Source organism: Talpa occidentalis, unplaced genomic scaffold (assembly GCF_014898055.3).
Source record: "Talpa occidentalis isolate TD23 unplaced genomic scaffold, MPIMG_talOcc4v2.1 talOcc4.14, whole genome shotgun sequence".
Classification (NCBI taxonomy): Eukaryota; Metazoa; Chordata; class Mammalia; order Eulipotyphla; family Talpidae; genus Talpa; species Talpa occidentalis.
The window spans coordinates 3,682,564-3,697,536 of NW_023601433.1; positions in this window are offsets into that span (position 1 = coordinate 3,682,564).

The window sequence follows — 14,973 nt, forward strand, 5'->3', positions numbered from 1 at the left end:
TCTTTCCCAATTTGGATTCCTTTTATATCCTTTTCTTGCCTAATTACCCTAGCTAGGACTTCCAATATTATGTTAAATAGTAGTGGTGAAAGTAAGCATTCTTGTCTTGCACCAGCTTTTAGAGGGAAAACTTTCAGTTTTTCACCATTGAGAATGTCAGCTGTGGTTTTGTCATATATGACCTTTATTATATAAAGGTTTGTCCCGTCTAGCCCCAATTTTTTGAGGGTTTTTATTATAAATGGATGTTGAATCTTATCAACTGCTTTCTCATATGATATGATCATATGATTTTTATCTTTCATTTTATTGCTGTAGTGAATTGTATTGATTGATTTTCAGATGTTGAACCATCCTTGTGTCCCTGGTATAAATCCTGCTTGGTCATGGTGTACAACACTTTTAATTCATTATTGATTCAGTTTGTTGGGCTGGTAGAATACAGCAGATGGGACCCTGTATGGTTTTTGAGTCTAGGCTTTCAGAGACTGATGGCTTCCTTTCCTGTCTCTTAGAACACTTGCTCTGGGATCCTGTCTCCATGGTAAAAGGAGACATCACCCTATCACCCTATGTAGAAACTTACATGGAGAGAAACAGAGGTACTGTTTCATTCACATCAGCTATGTGAATGAGTACACTTGGAAGTGGATCCTCTATCCTCTGTCAAGCTGTCCCAACAGATGCCACACGGGAAAGAGACAAGCTGTCCCTTAGCCCTGTCCAAATTTCAGATCCATCAGCAGAGTAAATGATGACTATTATTTAAAGTTGCTTGGTTTGGCGTAGCTTTTTACATAGTAATAGATTCCTGGAATACCCCTGCTTAGCAGGTGAGAGTTCTTCATTGGCACACTAGTTGGTAGGAAGCTGGGAAGTGTGATTTAACCATGTGTTCTGGAGAAAAGAACCCAGATTTGTGGAGTAGAGATAGATATAGTCTCCCAACCCTATAGGAAAGTCAAGACTCAGCAGGGTTAAACAGTGGTGTGTTCAAGGTCGGTAAGTGCAAGGGTCAAAATTCTGACTCCGGCTTCTCTGACCCATAAACCTGAACTACTCTCTTCCACATATTCCATATAGTATTTATCCACCTGAGCAGTTAGAACCCTGCCAATTCCAATCCTTCCTTCCATACATGTGTTACTTTGTCTGAACATTGCTTCTTTCTTAGAGGAGCTTTGGCCAATCAGTGGAGCTGGACGACAAAAGTCAGGGCTGAAGGAAGGAAACCATGAAATACAATGAAGTGGGCTTACAAATTGGCATACATGTGATACTGAGAGTCATGTGGGGGAGTAGGTCCCCAAATATATCAGAAGAGCCTGAATGTGCCACTGGAATAGTAGGGACTCAGTTCCAGGGTGGTCTGGGCAGTAGCCTGGATCAGCGTGACTGGTGCTTGGCTGGATTTGCTAGCGCAGGGGCTGGGACTGATGTTTGCTGTGATGTGAGGGGACACCCTGGGTGCTGGGGAGATCTTGATTGTGCTGGCTAGTTTTGTGGCTCATGGTGGCTAGTTTTGTGGATCAGCCTGGCCAGGTTCTGGCATCCAGTTATCCAACCAAACCCTGATCTGGTGTTGCAGTGACAATATTTCTTAAAGGTGGTTAATAGCTACTCATTTGATTTATATAAAGGACATTATCCTTGATAATATGGGTGGGCCTCATCCAATCAGTTGAAAGACATCAAGAGCAAATCCAGGAGACGAGAAATTCTGCCTCAAGACTACAGCATTACATCCTGTCTGAAAGTTTCGAGCTTTGCAGCCGCCCTATGGCTTTTAGCCTGCCAGTTCCCACAACAGTGTAAGCCAAGTCCTAGAAATAAATTTTCTCTCTCTCTCTCTCTCTCTCTCACACACACACACACACACACACACACACACACACACACACTCCTACCCCTTACTGGTTCTGCTTCTCTGGAGAACCCAAACTGATACACACTCCACGTGGGGAAAGCAGACCCCGATATAACAGACAAATCACCATCCTGGTGACACACTTGAGTTCTCTGACAGAACATCGGAAAAAAGTCATTAACATTAAGATGTTGTGTAGATATACAGAGAGGACCAAGTGTTATCACCAACGTGTCCGATCCTGGTGGCATCAATGATGGACACCCTGGAAAGACAAGAGCTTGCATTTCCAGGCTCATGGCCTCATGGCCCTGTGGAAGGCTGACCACGCCCCTTGACATCCAGGAGCTTCTCAGGGGGCAGCGTGGCCTCTCGTAGCAAACACTTACCCTCAAACTGGAGTTCAAGAGCTCTGGGCACCAGAGGCTGCTTCAAGGAATTTTTCTGACAGGCAATTATCTGTATTGCATGCCAGGGCTAGCCAATGCTCATAAAAGACAGCAATTTAAACTCTATGCACACACCGGTGGCCTCTGACTTAACTGCAATGTCTGAGTTAAAAAGAGAAAGAGGTAAAAAAAAAAAAAAAAGAGCCATTTGCAGGCTGTGTCATCACACAGCTCAGCTCAGTGCAGACATCTGCCGCCTGCCAGTGGGGCCAGGCTGGGATAAGACACAGGTGTGTTCAGGGGCAGCACAAGGAGATGTGGGATATTATTACTCAGTGCTTGAAATCAGCGGTGCACCCTCACTTGGGTTGCGGGGCCAAAGCCAGCTGTCTTATCTCAATGAGGATGTAAGTGAAAGGGTGAGAGGCCAGCGCAGGGCAGTGGCTCTGATCAGAGGCCTGAGGACGAGCTGGGCGCCGAGGAGAGAAGCTGAGCGAACGTGGCTGATTAGAGCGCAGCTTTCCAGAGACTGGGGCGGGTGAGAAATAAGGCAGAGGGAAACGCAGTGATGAAGGGCTCCCCAAAGGCCAAGTGGGGGTTCCTGTTTATGCTGCCTGGTGAAATTAAATGGCCACAGATTAGAAGTGGATGAAAGGACATCTCTCTGAAAGCGTAAGGTGCCTGGGTTTTCAACTGAGAGTCTCAGAGCAGCTTGGCACGTGAAATGGTGGAGGGAGTCCCGGCAGGGAGCGAGGAAGTGCCATCTCTCTCATTAGGTGGGAGTGTTTGACTCACTTGCTTCTCCTGTTTCAGCCTCAGGACCTGCCTCTGTGCCACAAAGTGGTCAGAACACAATTTTTGCAGCCATTCCACGATCCTTATTCTCTGCACGTAGGTGGTGTGGGCTCTGCAAAGCCCCCTGAAAACCCTTAAACTCACCTTTCCTCCTCACTCCCCCTACCGGCGAGGACAAGAAAGGCAGGCCTGGAGAGGGGTGGCCTGACAGCAGAGCTTCTGGGGGTTTGAATGTGTTTGATTGCAGAGACCTGGACTCTCATGGGCTGGAATTGAGTTTCTAGATATCAATTAAAAGCTCCCGGAGATCAGTGAAAGTCTCTTTGTTGATCCGAAGGTTATCCTACCTTCTACTCACTTTTTGACTTAAGTAACTTCTGAAACGTCTTAATCTTCCCTGGACCTCAGGTTCTTTCTCTTTACAAGGGTGATATTGTGGTCATTTGTTTTGAAGATAATGCATGAAAGGGCCTTAACTTCACGGGCAGTGTTTAATAAATAAACACTTTTCTTAAAATGATTGGCTCAAACCCATGCATCATTTGGCAAATTAGTGGCTGGTTCAAGTTCAAAGGCCAGTCCATCTTCCCTCGGACGTGATGGCATATGCCTCTCCCTCTGGGCCCTCCTGCTTTTAGCAGAGGGCAAGGGCTACTGAGCCCAAAGCAGGTTTGATTAATATCATGAGGCAGACAAAATGTCCCATGAGGGTCAGGGAAGGGGAAAGCAACTAGAAGGGGCTGTGGGTGGTCCTGGAAAGCTTCCTGGAGGAGGTGTCATTTGAATGGGGTCTTAGTGAAGTGGAGACCAAGGGTCCTTCACAGCAGGATAAAGCATACAAGCCATTCAGAGAAGCCAGCTCCAGCTCAGGAAGCCCCTGCTTTTGGAACTGAGAGCACCAACAGGGCTGATGGTGATGTCGATGGAAGAGGACAGATTGCAGAGCGCTTGGAGGTGGGCTCATTTTCAACTTTTTCCTAAAGAAAGTGAGACGCGTCCCTAGAGTTGTGAGTGAAAAAATGCAAGTACCATGTTCCCCAAATCCACAACAGTGTGTCTGAGAAGATGAATCTAGTGTGTTCAGGGGGCAAGGAAAGAGACTGCATCCAGGACCGTTGGAGAGCGAAGCGGCCACAAACTAGGCAGGCCAAGGACCGGGACAGTGGAGACGCAAGTGGCCCCAAATAAACATCACATAGCAGCACAAACCCACCTGTGTTTGTGTTGGGGGGCGTCTCTTCCAGGATCCTGTGGATCCCCAACAGCACCGAGGCTGCCCTTGGGAACAGACAGACTACGAGAGCCCCTGGGCCAGTCACCACACCTCACCCCAAATCCCCGTGTCTCCTCTTTAAACAGAATAACACTCTCCATCCTACAAGTTATTTTGAGGGTTAAAGATGGGTCTGAGGAGCCCCTCACAGTGGGAGCTCATCTTGCAGAAAGCAGGCGAGGGATGCTGCTGCTGTGATGTTTGTTTTTAAAGGCCAGTGCAGAGGATCCCTGGGCCTGGCTGTGAAGGGGTGGCATGAAGTGCAGAGGGTCAGCGACGGGCCGAGCCTTCCAGGGTCAGAGCCTGAGAAAGCGCGGGTGGCGCTGATGGAAGGGAGAGCGTGCCTTTGGAGGGAAATGTGATTGGCTCGGTTAATTTCCAGGCGATGGCCAGGCCCCCGAGCAGAAGAGTTTGACAGGTCATTGGAAGCAGAAAGTCAGATAGCGGGCAAGACACCAACATTCTACAAGAAAATTGAGCAATTTATCAAGTGTCTAAATATCTTGCCCACAAAATGACAAACATCCAGATTTCTGAGCCCTTTGGAAATGGATTTAAGTTTCGACTTTGTCTCCCGATTCAGGTCATGCTGACTTGTAGACAAAGCCCTTTTGTTTTTCTCTGGATGGAGAATCCACTCTTCTTTTTGCCAAGATCCAGACGCCCAAATCACCATCCCTTCCTCTGCCCCTTGGCAGAAAACGACAAAAGGGTTAAACAAGAAGTTTGCTTCTTTTTCAGCTCCCGGCTCTTGGTTTCTTTATTATTCACACCTCGCCAAATCTTATTTCATTACATTTTTGAAATGGCAATATAATTTTGGTGATTAACTTTAAATTGGGGATAATACACTGACAGGCATTAACATAATGTCAAAACATTTTCTTACAATTATTCCTTAACCTCCATCAAATCACTCTTTCCCCGCGGACCTTTATTAATATAATATGGACAACACCCGAGAACTCAGAGGCGCGCGAACGAAGAGTGGCTCCCGAGAGCACTTCTCAGAAACGATCCAGGTTTCTTCAAGACGCCAGCGAGGCACGTGGCTGACCCGCACTTGCCTGCCCCGGTGCAGACATGGGGAGACAGTTCTGGAAGCCGCCTTGGGATGTTTGGGTTAAAGCGTGGCTGGAGGAGGTCTGTTCCCATTGTCACATCTGTTCCCATTACCCGAAAGGAACGTGCATGCTGGGGAAAAACGAAAACAGCTTGGCGGGCCAAAAATAGTAGCTGAGTCCCGTGAGGCGGCTAGAAGCAGGCTGTGGGGGGAGAGGGCGTCTTGGGGGTTTCCAGAACATCATCACGGGGATCATTGACTTGACACTCCCAGTGCTTTGCAGAAGCCAGCCAGGTCGGGGCGGATGGACTGGTTTTATGGGAAATCCGGGGTCCGAGCCACTGGCCCGGGCCAGGCTGCCAGTGCAGCCGGGCAGAACCTGTCCAGAGGCGCCTGCTTCCCCACTTTGGTGGAAAAGCAACTTAATCTCTCAGGTTTCACTTTCCTCATTAGTGACTTGACGATAATAGGACAGTCAGCCCTCACTGAGCTTTGATAGGTTCTTGGAAACGGCCCCTTGACATGAAATGGCCTGTCAAGTAGTGGGAACTCGGGTAAGGCTGTTTCGTTCTCTGTCAGCTGGGATTGTGTGTTTTTTCCTTATGGACGTTATAACCAAACTCCGTTAAATGCACTGACCTCATTCAAGGGCCTGCGGTAGTATGTCCCTCCTGGCGTGAAATTCACACCCAAGGTTCCCATTAATTGGTAGGTGTTAGTAGTGGAATGTGAGAGACCTGGAACTAGAACTTTCCATCCATCTGTGCAAGGGGGTGGGCATGGGTCAGAGCATGGAGGAAAAGCCTGGCCCCTGGAGCCACAGCCACAGGCCTGGCGTCACCATTGCCCTGTGGACATGGACCCCCCCAGGCCTCCGTGCCAGCGCGCCCTCTGGTTTTAGTGGTTCTCTGTACAACTTTCATCCCTGACTGAGCACCCCCAACCCAGCTCAACAAAATGTGCCGTGCCCCCCTCATGCTTCTCCACCCCCCATGGCATTCCTGGCAGGGGCTCCAGCTCTTAATGAACAGGCCTGTTTCAGTGCTGGCTTCTGTGCCCAGCCCTGGGGCTCTGGGAGGGTACCTCTGTCCCCCAGTTTTGGGTGGGAAACTGTCCCCCAGTTTCCTCCAGTCCAGCCTCCAAGCTGCCTCACCCTACCCCATTGGCTTCAAGCTCTTCCATCATCCATAAGTATAACCAACTCTAGGTTGGATCCAGATTGAAACCTTCTTAGCGTTTAGTACTTTGCCTGCTTCCGACAAGTCTCATAAATGTTTGCAGATGGAGTAGAGCTTGTTGCTGTGACTTATCCAGGTGTTCAGTCACCACCACAGAAATCAAAATGATTGCTGTGACGTAATTAAAGTGTCAGGTGGGGGCTGTGATGAGTTGTAGAGAGCACGGGACAGGAAGGGGGAGCATTATTGTGCATCCGTGGCAGAGCTCTGCACGCCCCCTGCCCTGTCACTATCAACATTTGCCCAGAAAGTTTGCACGGGAATCAAAGAGGACTCAAGATGTCTCACTAGTGCCTAAAGCACAGGAGAGCTTATTTTATAAACGTGTTTCTGTTTGGAACCTTCTACTGTTCGGAAAGCCCCCAGGAACAAGGCAGACAGCAGTCTTATTAATATTTGGGGGAATTTCATGACATTTTCTTTCTGGCCTTAGCTGGCTCTCCGCCAGCCAATACCTTACATCCTAGAGGCTGCAGAGTCTGCTTCAGTGCATGCACATCTGCTCAGAGGCCCCAGATCACCCTAGAACCTGGTCCTGAACAGCTAGTAACCCCACCAGGGTTAAGAAGATCTGATGGGGAGCTGGTAGGAGCTGGTCCCTGCATGCCAGCACCTGTTACCCATCTCCTGGAGGGGAAACCATTGTGTTCTACTCCTGGGTCCCTTCCGGAAGCCCAGCCACTGGTGACACTGCAAATTCTGCTCCAGGGCAAATCTCACTTTGTCCCTGACCCAACTCAAGACAGAGGCTGGGCTGTGAGGCCCTGGATGCTGATCCAGGCACTTCCATTCCAGGACTGTGAATGGATTCGGAAACTGTCCATTCACACAGAGAGTGTAGCCCTGGTCACTGTGGTGTTGGCGGGTCTCTGCGGCTGATGGTTTTTTCCTTCCCGAGAGAAGTTAATTCTGCTTACTTTTCATTGAGGGAGATCCAGCCTTATCAGCTCCCTTTTCCCGCTGAGAGGACAGTGAGAGCTATAAGCCCAAAGAGAAGTGATAAGAAGAATCCTCAGCTGGGGGATGGGGGAGCGGCGCAGGGATGGATTAAAGGGTCCTTGTGATGATCCTGCTTCCTGCACCAGATGTTTTGGCTTCTGCTGGTGGGCGCAGGTGCTTGACTGGAAGGGGGTACAAAGACTCAGAAGCTAGGTAGGTGAGAGCAGAGTGGGTGCCACATGTTGTGAGGGGGAGCCGATGTGAAGACGCAGGTGTCCTGGTGGATTCTAAGGCTTGTCCTGAGAGATGGGTCATGCAGGACCTGTTATTTATTGGCCTCTCAGTGACCTCATCTGGAAAACGGGGATAAAATAGTGCTCGCCACTGCAACTTGCTGCCGTCCGCTCCGTGCAGAGCTGTCTCCTGTCTGTCGTGACCACCTTCACTTCATGTCACCCGTGTTCTAGCTCCTCCTTCCATAGATTCCTCTATGCTGATGCCTCTTCTGACAAATGTGGCAACGCACCATGTTCTGTGGTTCCTGTGTGGCCCCTCCAGGGTGCGCGCCAGGCTAATTGGTGCAGCGGGCTATTTTCTCTAGCTGCTGTCTTCCCTCCTGAGTGCCTCCCGCGCTGGAGGGAGTCGCGGCGTTGAGATGTTGAGATACCCGGCTGCCTCTCAGTCCGTTTATATGACAAGATTTATAGGTTAGGGACCAGCATGGCCCTGACTAGGGAAATGGGTTGTAACCCACAGGATGGAGACAGGAGCCTCCTTTACAGGGCCAGCTGCTGCAGACCAGGAGGAGACCAGTCACCGGCCGTTCCATTCAGAACGTGTGTGGCCATTCGAGCAGCTTTGCTTTGCTTTGCTGTCTCGTGGTTATTTCACAGGCCCTGCCTGAAACCTCAGGCAGCCATGGACAGGCTGGTGCCCGGGCAGCATTCCACTCCACACACCGACGCAAGCCTGTGGACGGCGCCTCTGGGACCAGGGTCCTGGTGTCATTCAAACCCCGGTGGGGAGGGGAGCCAGGCTGGTTACTGCATTTTGAAAAACCACATCCTCTTGGGGACAGTTCAGGACACTCTCTTGCCTTATCGGAGGGCAAATGCGCGCTTGGAAGGTTGAAGGGACATGTTAGTGCCTTGGGCGCGATGGAAAACAAGGCCCTTTGTTAGACGCATTTTATTTTTCTCTTGAACGTTTTGTTTGGAAACTGTTCAGGCTAACTTGAAAGTGCAGTGAACCTTAATTTCCCCACCAGCAATGATTAGGATTTTGCCATTCTTTTTTTTCCCCCTGGAAAAATTTGAGTCCAATATCAAAGACCCCACAATTTTGCACGCAAATATTTCCAAGCGAATGTGCTTATGAGATGCCCTGAGATTATTCTCTGTCCTGCGATAAAGGGGAAATGAAGTGGAGCCCGTATTTTTCTCCTCTTAGTATGTTTATCTCATTTAAAAAACGAACCTATGATTTATTTTAATCGAACATAAACAGCATAATTCAACACACATTGGTTGGAATTTACTCTCCAGGAACTGTGGGTAATTAGGAAATAAATATCAGTAATTGATTGCCCTTGTCCTCAATGCTGCAGCTAAGAAGCTGGAGAGATAGGTCTGTAGAAGTATCTTTTAAGCCCAGAGGATCCTGGTCCTGCCTCCGGCTCTCCCAGCACTGTGGTCCATCGCTTGACCTCTCCAGGCCCATGTAGCTCAGATCTAGAAGGAGCTGTTGTGGCCATAACCGACTGCAGCAGAACAAACCACCCCCAACTCAGAGGCTTCAAGCAATACCCAGTGATTTTGTTCCCAGCTTTGCGGGAGTTCAGCCTTGGCCAGATTCCTTTCCTGTTCTCTGGTTTGAGTTACTCTGTCGGGGCATCTGCTGGCGAGGGACTCATCTAGAGTGTCTCAGCTGAGACGACCGTGACACATCAGCTCTGCTCCAAGCACGTCTGGCGAACACGTCAGGGGAGGCAGGCCGTGAGCAGAAGCACCAGTCTCTCCCTGTGTCCCACCTGCTGGCACATGTTCCACGCTCTAGTCCTGGCCGATCGCAGGCCTGAGATGAGATGGCGCCCTGCCTGCTGGGAGGGCTCTGGGGCCACCCGGCAAAGGCTGCAGATCCAGGAAAGGGTGGGGAACGGGTGCCATTCTGGTGATGGACACGACAGGGGGCTTCTAGGAGTGTAGATGGGGTCTGTGTGGGGGTGGATTATTTTTGGGAGGGTTGAATTCTTTTTAAAAAATTTAATTTAATTTAATTTTTTTATTATTTTTTTATTTTTTTAAAATAATATTTGCTTCCCCCACCCCCTCAGATTGAGTCCCATTAGAATTTCCTTCCCCGAGGCACCCGTGCACCATCACCTCAGTCCCCTGTGCGCCTCCCTCCCTCCCTCTGATCCCTCTCCTGCCTCCCCTGCAGGATGTCTCTGGTTTATAATTGTCTGTTTTTGCTTTGTTGGGTTCTCTACTTTTATTATTTTTTTACACTGATGTCTTATTAGGTTCCCCTATATTCCTGCTATAAATGAAACCATCCGATATTTTTCCTTTTCCTTCTGGCTTATTTACTGAGCATCATTCCTTCTAGCTCCATCCACGTTGCTGCAAATGGCATGTGCTTATCTTTTTTGATTGCTGAGTAATATTCCATGGTGTATATGCACCACATCTTCTTGATCCGGTCACCTATTTTTGGGCATTTGGGTTGTTGGGGGGTGGATTTAAGTGGCTCAAAGGGCTTAGCGCCGTGTCCCCTAGAAGTCCGTTGTTAATGGTTATCGTTGTGATTACTGCTAGGTTATTAATGCTAACTTTCGCAGGTAAAGGAAAACACAGTGTTGCATAGAAAAGGAGAGACTCACGGGGCCGTGGGAGGAGAGGGAGGAGGAGAGAGGGTGAACCCACAGGAGCATCAGGTGTGGAGGGTTTTAGACTCAAACAAACCAACGAACATACAGACGCAGCTTCAGAAGCCCGGAAATTGTGTCAGGGCCAGACTAGCCCGGAGTCTCACCATCATGGTAACTTCACAGAGCCCCCAACCCCTTGGTGTCCCTTCCCCTGCCTTGTCACCTGGGTACGAGCCCTCCTGGTAGAATAACCCTCCGGCCTGTGACAGCGCCGTCAATCAAGGCATCCAAGTTTCCCAGTGGTCCTGGTGGCCTTGGGACAAATGGGCCCCGACTGGCATGGGGAGGTGCCAGGGCAGAGGAGGCTGGTCTGGACCTCCTGGGTCAGCCCAGCAGCCCCCATGCTGTGAACTCCCACCTGGGTGGGAGGCGGGAGGGTTCTGGGTAAACAGCCATCTTGGACCAGGTGTCTTCGAAGCAGACCCTGAGATTGGTATGGGGCCAGTTTATTTAGTGGGTGATGCAGGAAATGCAGGCATGAGGTGAGGCAGGGCAGGGAGGGGTCGCTGAGTCACAGGTTCTCAGAGGCTGCCTCAGACCTGTCCGCTCCAGTCCAGGACAGTGGGGTACTTTTCCCCTCCACCTGTCAGGGGCAGTTCTCACGTCCAAGAATAATCCAGTGCAGAGGGGAAAAAGGACAGGTGTGTGCAGCGGGACCCTCTGAGGGAGCCGGGACCCGTGCCTTGAAGGGGTCATGCCAGGGGCCACACAGGTGGGGCCAGGGGTGACCCCGCACCAGCCCCCTTCCTGTCTGCACCCTTTCCCGTAAGCTGCATCTTCGCTTCCAGAGCTAGAAGACTCGGCGTCGGGGAAGCACGCTCTCCTTATGCTTTTGAAAGTAGATGCTAAACATTTCCTGTCATCTGGTGTGGCGGACGAGGGAGGGGGATGTGAGCCCAGACAGGCGGAGGTGAGAACATGACAGTAAACTACCAGGGCTTGTTTTTTTTCCCCCACACTGAAGTTTTTGATTATGACTGAAAGGCATAAGTAGGTGTGAAGAGTAAGCGGAAACTGTTAAAAAATAATCAGTCCTCTTTAAATAAACTCGCGTTCTTGTGATCTCCATTTTTATTGGTTGTAGATTTACTCTACAACATAAATTGTAGAGCTCTATCAAGTGGATCAATCTCTTTATTTACAGAATATTTAGGGACAGCACGTGTGGCAAGGAGGTGTGGGGAGAGGAAGCGAGGGCGTGGGGGCACTGTCCGATGAGGTGCTCTGGGTTCTCGTAAGATGCAGCTGCGTGAGGGGCCTCCCCGGTGGCGCAGCAGGTTAAGTGCCGTGCTGTGAAGCTTTCTGCAGCCTCTGCAGTGCGGGTTCAATCCCGGACAAGGTGTGGCAGACCTCTTCTGGCTCACCCGCTGCTCCCTTCAGCAGTGTATTTCGTCAGTCTGCCTGTTCTGCTCCCCACTCAGTCTCTGGTGAATCCTTTCACCCCCCGCGCCTCTGGCCTGCACCCCAGCTCTTGTATAAAAATAAATAAATCTTAAAAAAAAAAAAAGATACAGCTGCGTGAGAGAAAATGGCGAGAAATGGCCTGCAGAAATGGTTGTGTATGAAATCAAGGGCCTGGTGGGACAAAGCTTGAACTTCCCTGAGACAGGCCAGAGCTGTGGAGAAGAACAATCTGAAAGTCTCTCTTGGAAAATCCTATTTCTCCTGCTTCCCCGCCCTCTGTTTCGGGCTGGGGGCTCTTCCTAGGGAGGGAGACTCATCAGGCAGGCACGGCTGGGAGGTCGTCCAGGCAAGGACCAGGCCCTGTCACCGTGTCTCCACCTTTGTTCTTTACCGTGTCTCGTCCGCGGTTGTGAATTTACGACAAGCGTCATAGTCTTGGGATGGGGCAGTAGGTGAGATTTTGTGAGGAAGCAACTGCTTAATAGCACACAGCCAGCCAGAGGCAGAGCCAGATGAGGGCAGGGAGCCAGGCAGGGCTCTGTGTCGGGGCCCAGGCAGTACCAGGCCTCTGCCCACGAAGCTGCTCCCTCCCCTGGGGACTCACGGCGGGCATGTCAGACTGGCTGTGGGTAGCCCGTTCTGGCTGTCCAGGGAGCAGTTCCATCCTTTCCCTCATGGGCCTCCGACACTGCAGCGAGCCAGTGTCCATGGCAGGGCAACCCCGTCTGATGCCCTGTCCTGCCAGGGCAAGGGGCGAGACTGACCAGCCCCCTTCCTCACCTGCTGCACGGGGTGATCCTTCACTCTGTCTCCGAGCAGGCGTGGGGTTGGGTGACAACGGGCCCATGGGTGGGGGCTGGAAGGCAGGGGCCTGGGTGCTCCGAAGTCCCTGAGGGAAGGTGGCTTGAGCGGCCGATCTCAACTGACAGCAGCCGCCCCACTGCCCCCTGAGGCTTAAGGAGGTGGCTGAGGCCCGAGGAGGGAGGGGGAGACAAGGGTGAGGCCGGGACTTACTCTTTGAAGAGATTTACTAGGTGAGACCAGCTCGGAACTGGGCTTGGGCCCTGGGGCTCCACCTTGGTGCAGTGACAGGGAGGAGAGAGCGAGCTGCAGAATTACCGGGCAGGGAAGAATCCCAGCACAGGAATCAGCCGTTGAATTTCATAATTTAGGGTCAATTTTCCACAAGGGAAATCTGGGTCTAATACTAAATCAAATCTGTGGGGTTCCCGGGCCGGGAGAGGCCATGGGCGCCTGGCCTCAGGTGGAACCGGGCCGGAGGCGGAGGACTCGCCCCACCGCTGGAACCGCTGCCCCGAACTGTGGAAACTGAGGCTCAAGGAGATGATGGCGTTGTCCTGGGGACACTGAGCGGCAGGGAAGGTTCGAGGATCCTTCTGTCAAGTGACCATTAGACCAGCTGCTCGATGAAGGCAGTGAGTTCCCAGAAGGGGCTGCCACTGGCAACCCTGGGCGGTGTGGAGGGTCAAGGCCATGTGTAATCCAGGTGGTGCAGGGGGTGGGGGCTGGCTCATGTCAGGGGCCCTAAGCACCGGCACCCCCTGGCCCCAGACCAGGTGTCAAGAAAACCGCACACACATCTGTGACCCCTTACCAGTGACTCAGAGTGCAAGGGGGGGCAGATGAGGGCGCATCCTGTTCAGCCCTGCCGGGTGGGTGTGGCAGGAGGTGGAGGAGTTGGGGCACCCTTTGCTGCAAGATGGGAAGGAGGAGGGTGAGGAGCAAGTGTGGAGGGTGCCCAGCAGATGGGGTGGAGGACTGTGGTTCGGGGCGTGGGGAGAAACTCTCTGAAGGGGGTATCCTGCGCCTCTGCATCCTAGCCAGCCTGTCCACCAATGTTCCCTCAGAAAGAAGAATAGAATTAAAAATAAATAGCGATTATTTATGCCTTCTTCCCCAAAGAGAACACCCTACATGGTCAACCTTGGAGGAGAACTGAACAAGAGTTAACTGTCTATAATAAACGGGTCACCTACTGAAATACTGTCTGCCGAGGGTATCTTATTTTTAATAATGCAAGAAAACGCACACGGCATGGCCTGGAGGGAAACTAGAAGTCTGACTTCTCATGGGCGGTAGGAGGCACGGGGCAGGATCCTGATCAAGCACCTGGAAAGGTGTTTTCATACCTCCCACCCCCGAGTCCCCGCGAAAACACTGTGCCCCCCTTCTCGTCACTCAGGACGATGTAATAAGAGATGCGAGCTGGGTCAGTGTGTAATTAGCAACAGACGACACGTAGCAGAATCAGAAAAGAGAAGCATGGCTTGCTCTGACACTATGCCGGGACTGTTATTAGTTATACCAATATATGTAAATAAAGCAGTAATGATAATTACTTAAAATAGATAATTAAATAGGGAATACTATATGTGCACACACTGCAACGGTAACTACTAAATAATACTAAGTAATATTAAATACATCACCAGATACATAAGCGATTACTAAAATATTACCAGTCGTGCCTTGTTTGTAGAATGTTCCAGAAATTGTGAAGTGATTTCGCCTCTATCATTTTCACCTGCTCTGTTGGGTTGTTTTATCTCCCATCACACACTTGATAAATTTTTTTCCAAAGGTATCTTCTTTTCGGCTGGTTTTAGAGTAAGATGAATAGACTCTATAATAGGAAAAGAGTCTCTAATGATTAATCCATTCTGGATATTTTTCAATTTATATCCAGAAAATTAAATGAAAGAGACACACACACCTTGGGGACCCTGCTGGGAGCTGATGGAAGCCGCGAAGCCGGAGATGATAAGGCCCCGCCAGGGCCCCGGAGGCCTCTGCGTGGGAGACGAACATGAGCTGTTGGAAAGAAAAATCATCATACATGGTTTGAGGGTAGTTCAGGGCTGGTCTAGGGGAGCTGTCTCGAGGGGGGTCGCCAGATTGATGGATGGTGCTGTGCAGGCCAGGGAGGGCCGGGGTGGGGCCACTGTGTGGAATGTCAGGGCCCCCTGATGTCCCGGCACAGATGGCAGAAAAGCCCCTTTGCTGGATTCTCACAAGTTCAAGTCCGCGCTTCCTCATGGAACGATGAGGGATGTTG